This window comes from Chrysochloris asiatica, unplaced genomic scaffold (assembly GCF_000296735.1).
Source record: "Chrysochloris asiatica unplaced genomic scaffold, ChrAsi1.0 scaffold00231, whole genome shotgun sequence".
NCBI classification, from domain to species: Eukaryota; Metazoa; Chordata; class Mammalia; order Afrosoricida; family Chrysochloridae; genus Chrysochloris; species Chrysochloris asiatica.
In genome coordinates, this window is record NW_006408749.1 from 1,994,805 (window position 1) to 2,003,276 (window position 8,472).

Below are 8,472 nucleotides of genomic sequence, written 5' to 3' on the forward strand. Positions count from 1 at the left end.
GAAAGCCTCATCTTTCTCCCGCGGAGCGGCTGGTAGTTTCAAACCGCTGACCTTAAGGTTCGCAGCCCGATTCGTAACCACTACGCTACCAGAACTCCTTAGAAAGGACTAATAAAATCAACAAACCATTAGCAAATCTAGCAGAGGAAGAGAACTTATACATAACACAAATGAAAATAGAAAAATTATGTGCGTGACATCACACTAGAACAAATGGAAATAAAAAAAATAACAAAAAACTATTAAAAATTGTACTCCAAACAAATTAGAAAATCTACAAGTAATGGACATAGTTTTAGAAAAAGATGGCCTATCTAAACTAACACACACAGAAGTAGAAAACTTGAACAGACATATAACAAATGAAGAAACTGAGCAGGTCATTTAAAAAAGCTCTAACCAAAGTAAGTCTAGACCCAGATGGCTTTATTGGTCACTTCTATGAAATATTCAGATAAAAGCTGACACCAATGTTACTCAAACAATTCCAGAACATATAAAAGGATGAAAAACTCCCAAATACATTTTATGAAGTAAGCATAACCCTAATACCAAAACCAGGCAAAGACATCACTAAAACAGAAAACTATAGACCAATATCACTCATGAACATAGATGGAAAAATTCTCACCACAAACCTAGCCAATAGAATTCAACAACATATCAAAAAAACAATACATCAGTCTCTTCCGCTCTGCCTACGGAGCTGGCAGACATCTCGACCGGCATCATGGCTGCCCTCAAACTCCTGGTGAAGCCCAGGATTGTCAAAAAGAGGACCAAGAAGTTCATCCGGCACCAAACAGACCGAGTTGTCAAAATTAAGCGAAACTGATGAAAGCCCAAAGGCATTGACAACAGGGTGCAAAGAGGATTTAAGGGCCAGATCTTAATACCCAGCATTGGTTATGGGAGCAGTAAGAAAACAAAACACATACTGCCAAGTTGCTTCCACAAGTTCCTGGTCCACAACATCAAAGAGCTAGAAGTGCTGCTAATGGGCAATAAATGTCACTGTGCAGAGATTGCTCACAACGTTTCCTCCAGGAACCACAAAACCATCATGGAAAGAGCAGCCCAGCTGGTCATCAGAGTCACCAATCCCAATGCCAGGCTGCGCAGCAAAGAAAATGAATAGACAGCCTGTGTGCAAGTTTTATTTATAAAACAATAAAAGTACAATAATAATAATAATACAGCATCATAACCAAGTTGGATTTAAGGTGTACAAGGATAAAAATAATGAACATAATCCATAACATAGAAAAAACAAAGGGAAAGAACCATATGATCATATTGATTAACACAGAAAAGTCATTGGACATAATCCAACATCCATTTCTAATAAAAAGCACTCAACTAAATAGGAATAGAAGGCAGATCCTGCAACATAATTAAGTGCATATACACAAATCCAACAGCCAACGTTACTTTCACTGGAGAGAAACTGAAAGCATTCCCTTTGTAAACACGAACCAGACAAGGATGCCCTTTATCATCACTCCTATTTAATAATGTGCTGGAAGCCTTAACCAGAGCTATAAGACAAGAAAGGGAAATTAAAGACATCCAAACTGGCAAAGAAGGAATAAAACTCTCTTTATTTGCAGATGATATGATCTTATACTTAGAAATATATATATGTAAATATATGATCTTATACTTAGAAAATCCCAAAGACTCAGCAAGAAAATTACTGAAACTCTTGAAAGATTCAGCAAAGTGGGAAAGTACAAGATCACATACAAAAATCAGTCTGATTCCTTTACACTAATAAAGAGAACTCTGAAAAGGAAATCAGAAGGAAAAAAAAAAATTACAACAGTCACACAAAAGATGAAATGCTTAAGAATAAATTTAACCAGAGAAACAAAGACATATACAAAGAAAACTACAAAACACTACTACAAGAAACCAAAAGAGATTTACAAAAATGGAAGAATATACCATGCTCATAGATAGGAAAGGTTAACATTGTGAAAATGTCAACACTACCCAAAGCAATCCAAAGATATAATGTAATACCAATCCAGATTCCAACATCATTCTTTAAAGAGATCATTAACTTTATAATGAAAGGAAAGAGGCCTCAGATAAGCAAAGCATTAGTTAGGAAGACTAACCAAGTTGGAGACCTCTCACTTCCTGACAACAAAATCTACTACACAGTCATGATGGTCAAAACAGCCTGTTATTGGTACAATGAAAGATACATAGATCAATGGAACAGAAGTGAGAACCCAAAATTAAATCCATCCACATACACTAAGCTGATGTTTGACAAAAGATTAAATGGGGGAACAAATAGTCTCTTCAATAAATGATGCTGACAAAACTGGAAATCCATTTGCAGAAAAATGAAGTGAGACCCATATCTCACACCATATCCCAAAACAAACTCAATGTGGATTAAAGACTTAAATGTAAAACCTAGAACTATAAAGATCATCAATGAAAACCTAGGGACAAACTTAGGGGCTCTGATATATGTTTGATATTATCAAACATAACTAAAAGCATACAAATAGCAGAAGAAAAAAATAGGTGACAAGACCTCGTAAAACTAGACACTTATGTGCATCAAAATATTTCAACAAAAAAGTAAAAAGAAAACTCTCAGACTGGGAAAAAATATTTTGCAATGCCATACACCAAACAAGGGACTAATCTATAAAATTTATAGAAAACTTCCACACCTCTACAAGAAAAAGACAAATAATCCAATTTAAAAATGGGCACAGGACATGAATAGACACTTCACCAAGGAAGACAATCAGATAGCCAACAAACATATGAAGAAATATTCACAAACATTAGCCCATTATTGTTGTTGTGGTTAAGTGTCATCGAGTCAGTGAAAACTAATGGTGACCCTATATAGGGTTTCAGAGTCTGTGAATCTTTATGGGAGCAGAAAGCCTCATCTTTCTCGTGCGGAACGGCTGGTAGTTTCAAACTACTGAACTTGAGATTAGCAGCCCAACTCATAACCACTACACTTACAAGAGCTCTTTCTATAAGCCAATTATTGGTGCTGTTGTTATGTGCCGTCAAGTGGGTTCCAACTTGGAACCCTGCATAGAGTTTCCAAGGATCAGCTGGTGAGCTAGAACAGACGGCCTTGCAGTTCAAACTGACTTGGCAGTCCAGCACATTAACCCACAGCACCACACCAGGACTCCCTATTAGCCAACAGGTAGATGCAAATCGAAATAACAGTGAGATGTCATCTTGCCCCAGCATTAATAGTAAACTTAAAAAAAAAAAAAAAGAAAAGAAAACAATAGATGCTGGTGAGGGTGTGGAGAGACTGGGACCCTCATACATTGCTGGTGAGACTGTAAAATGGTACAACCACTGTGGACAATGCTATGGTGCTACCTTAAAAAATTGGAAATTGCTATATCATATGACCCAGCTATCCCTCTACTTGGTATATATCCACAAGAAATAAGAGTCAGGACAAGAGTAGATATATGCACACCCATGTTTATTGCAGCCCTATTCACAATAGCAAAAAGATGGAGACAGTCTAAATGCCCATCCATGGAAGAATGGATAAGTAAACTGTGGTACATACATACAATGGAATACTACGCAACACTGAAGAATTATAATGAATCTGCAAAGCACCTCATAACTTGTATGAACTTGGAGGACATTACGCTGAGTGAAATTAGTCAATCACAAAAGTACAAATATTGTATAAGAGCACCATTGTAAACACTCAAGAACAGTTTTTCATGCTAGAAGAAATAGTATTTGATGGTTACCAGGGGAATGAGTGAAGGGAGAGTAAATCACTTGCTAGAGGATAGACACATGTAACTTCTATTCCTATTTAGTTATGTTTGATAATATCAAGCATATATCAGAGTCGCTAAGTTTGTCCCTAGATTTTCATTGATGATCTTTATAGTTCTAGGTTTTACATTTAAGTCTTTAATCCACATTGAGTTTGTTTTTGGATATGGTGTGAGATTTGGGTCTTGCTTCATTTTTCTACAAATGGATTTCCAGTTTTGTCAGCATCATTTATTGAAGAGACTATTTCTTCTCCCATTTAATATACAACAAGAGGAAAGTTGGCAGAAGAATGATAAAAACAGGTGAAGATAAAGGGATGAATGCAAAGGGTACAGAGGTAAATATTGTTATACACACAACCCTGCAACAACAATATTCTACAGGTAGATACATGGACAAATATACAGGCTGAACAGGTATTGGAGGAAGAAAGAAAGTAAATAAATATGTAAGTGTTTGATAGAGGATGTTTGTATATGGGTATTTACCTTTACTGCAAACATAGCTATGAATGTGGTAGAGCATACAGGGGACAAAATGATGAAAACGTCTTAGACATTACCAAACATTTTAAGGCAATGGGTTGCTGGGCCTGCGGGCTCAGGACCATAGTCTCAGGGGGCACCAGGGTCAATTGGCATAACATAGTCCACAAACACAATATTCTACATCTTACTCTGGTGAGTAGCAACTGGGGTCTTAAAAACTCATGAGCAGTGATCTAAGGTGTGCTCATTGGTGTCTCCCTGTAACGAAGAAAGAAGAGTGGTAAAAATTGAAGATGCCTGGAATCAATTAGTCCAATGTACTAATGGAGCATGTGAACATCAGTCTCCACGACTCTGAACCCAGAAGAACTAAATGGTATCTCATCATACATTTGTATGTGTGTATAGGGTCACTATGAGTCAGGACCAACTCGACAGCACTTAACAACAGTTAAGTGTCATTGAGTCAGCTCCGACTTACAGTGACCCTCTGTGTAGGGTTTCTGAGGAGCTGTTAGTGAGCTTGAACTGCCAATCTTGAGATTCAAATTGAACTTTCAGACCAGTGCCCACCCTACAGCACCATACCTGTGCCCATCCTACAGCACCCACCAGTCCATACATGTATATCCATACCAGTCCATATATATGGACTCCTAGTATGACAGTGTAGGATCAGCACTGGACTACAAACAACAAGGTTAGCAGTTCAAACCCACCAGATGTTCCTCTGAAACCTTATACAGGGTCGCAATGAGTCAGAATGGACTCAAAGGCACTTAACAACAACAATGTCATAGCTTGAACTGCTTCTCTTTGGTGAGGCATGTAATGTTAGCTGGTACTGATGATGTTGCTACTCACAATTCCTTTTCAGGTTTGCATCGGAGCACAGACAAACTCTTCTCGGTGTTAAATTTCTAAAAAAGAACGGCTCGCAACAGTAAGTTTTTCCGAACTCAGATGCATATTTCAATGCATATCTCCTCAAAGTGGAAAATTCATCACTGTTGATAGAACTCAAGCAGTAGAAGGTTACTGTACCTAGCTTTCAACTCATCACTTTGCAGCTGAAATGATTTTGTGTTGTAGGTTATTAGGGACATCAGCTGATTCCACAGTGAACGGTGTAGCAAAGATGGGCAATTTCATTTGTTTACTTTTCACATCCTTGAATCTTTCATAAAATGCCTCAATTAGTTTTGCACATTCATCAGCATATTCAAGTGTAGTAGAAGGATTTTGTCCTTACGAAGTAGGGAAATGCACGGTGTTATTCCTTTTGAGCTGTAGTTAATGTAGCTTCAAATTATTTCACGTTTGAAAGTGGAGAGCTGAGAAGCTGGGTGGGGCCCTGCAGCTCGATATTCAGCTCTGAGAGGCACTTGATAATGTCCACCATGCACGCTAGATCACACAACCACTTGCTATCACTGAGTTCTCTGACCGGCTTTCCCTTCATCTCCATGAACTGCTTGACTTCATCGTGAAATCTAATGAGCTTGTTCCTATGACTCAGCCATCGCACTTCTCAGTGATAAACAAGATCACCGTACTCAGAGTGAAGATCATTCCGTAACTCCTTGAACTAGTGGCTGTTAAATCCTCTACTTCCGACAAAATTTATGCATAACACTACCTTTGACATCACATTGTTGAGCCGCAATGATGTACACAGAGACTTTCTTGGTGTATGATGCAGTGGTGTATAATTAAATCACTTGGCTCAAGACTGAGACAATTCAGTTCTATACAGACAAATGCAATTAACCCTTTTATGAGCCAACGAAGGCTGGAACTCCATCTGTAGTAAGGCCACTTAATTTTTCAAACGTCAGCTCAAGTTTTTCCATTGATAAAATAAGTCTCTCAAACAAGTCTCTCACCTCTTATTGTGCCATCCGTGGATTCTAGTGACAGCAGTTCTTCTTGTGTGTCAGACTCTGCAGTTATCCCATGAACATAAGCACCCAGTTGGCCAGTATTTGTTATATCTGTTGTCTCATCACAAATCAGAGAGAGAAACTGGAAATCTTCTGTAGAATCCTTCAATGGTTTATAAATATCTGGTGATAAGTCAGTAATCCGACTTGAGACAGTTCTCCAAGATAAACTAACACTCTGAAACAATTTTACTTTCTCTGGTGCTAACAACTCTGCAACAGCCACAATGCACTTGTTCACAAACTCTCTCTCTATATGAGGCCTCAGCTTCTTTGTAATTAGCTCATTGACTACGTAACTCCTCTAAATAACATTGTCTCTGTCACTAGGAGATCTAGTGAAAGCGGCTTGTTGCGATTCCAAACTCCACTAAACAGCACTGAATTTATCCAGACACATTTGGCCTCCCAATTCATTGAACTGACCATGTTTTGAGCTGTAATGATATTCCAGATAGGCTTTGTTCATTACTGTTACTGCATCACCATAAATGAGGCACAGAGGTTTGCCTTTGACTTCAACAAAAAAAGATTATCATTTGTCCATTTCTCTTGGAAAGATCGACACTCTGCATCAACTTTTCTTTTCTTTTCTTTGTAGTCACTATTTGTAGGATGTCACAGCACTCAAGTTTTAATAACTGTCCAGTGAGTGTGTCTCCAGCAACATGATTATTTTGCTTTGATAGCTGTTCTAAACCTGCATCTTGGATTTGAAACATATCCAACGTTCATATCATCAACTCTTGAGGTCTTTTCTGTGTACTGTAATTTCCTCATATCTTTAGCTGAGATTCAGTTTTTGAGAGGATTGTTGATCGTGAGTGTAAGGATCAAGATTGTATTGGAGTTATCGGTTTTGTTGACAAAGCAGTGGATAATGTCATCATCAGTCATCGGAAGCAAGGCCTTCAACTTCGCGTGGAATCATCTAATCACATCTCATCATTGCCGGATCACTGTAGTTTCACTGCAATTGTTAACATTTTCGCAATGTGTATGTTCGCCACCTGCCTGGCAATGACTGTCCTCTGAATCACCGCAATACAGGCAGACGGGTGGCAGGCAGCCAATAAGAAACATACATATCTATTCCATCATGTACTTATATGTGTCCTGCCTATCCCGTAATGGAGGTTCCTTGCTTGTCCCTCAAACTTTGCATTATTATTACGATTCACTTAACATAAATTTCTGTTGCTAGGAAAAAATTTTGAGTCCCGCCTACAGTTACCTTGGCAGGGACAGAACAAATGATTCCATGGGTCTTATACAACCCATGGGCCAGACGTTCCCCACCCCTGATATAGAGGGTCACTATGAGTTGGAACAAACAACAATATGAGGATAAGTCAAAAGGAATTGTTACTAGGGCTCCAGTTCATACATGCACAGGTTTATTCAAAACAAAATGTCTTTAAACATGTCCCTGAAATTAGTGGATGGCCTCTCAGAATACACTTTTTTTAGTCTCATTTGAGTGTCTTCAAAAAAAAATGACACTTTTTGTGCCATGGACAAAACAACAATTTTCAGCTCAGGACATGTAAAAATTCTTAACAAAACTGAGGTGGAAAACTTCCCAAAACATTGAAGCTTTGCAACAAGTCACAGGAATGCTACCCACTTAAACAATAGTTTTTAGATAGATCAAGTGTTTCAAGGAAGGTCGAAAAGACCTCAAAAATGAATTCAAGGCAGAGAGGTCAGCTCAGAAATTATAGTGATTTTTTTTTGGGGGGGAGGGGGGACTCCAAAAGGGTAATCTTGATTCTTCTCGAAGGACACAGAATAATCATGAGGGCCTTATGAATTTTAAGAAAAATGAAAACTACTTTGGTGAGGAAAAGGCCAGGAAAGTTGCCCTAAGGGAATTTTTGCCATCACAACAACGTACCTGTCAATCCTTTGAGGGTAGAAAGGGCTATTGTACAAGAATTTTGTTGGGAAACTTTATCCCATCTACCTTACAGTCCTAGTCTTGGGCCTTCAGTGTTTTTATTATTATTATTCCCAAAACTCAAAGAACATTTATAAGGAAGGTTATTTGAGTCCTTTAAGTATATCAAAACTTCATTTTTGACATAGTGTAAATTGAAGAGTACAGAATTCTTCAGGGAACAGTTACAGTGAAGGAAACAGCACCTTCAGAAGTGTTTAGACTTAGGTCGAGGATACGTCGAGAAACAGTTGCTTCACATTTTGATATTTTTGCTTTTTTTCTGATTTTGTAG

General features: G+C 38.1%; 1 protein-coding gene across 4 annotated transcripts in view; it reads right to left on the minus strand.

Annotated features, from left to right (window-relative positions):
* Window positions 1-8,472, minus strand: part of CHRDL1 (chordin-like 1) — a 250,102-nt gene that overhangs the window by 215,169 nt on the left and 26,461 nt on the right. The gene's annotated exons all lie outside the window — the stretch shown is intronic.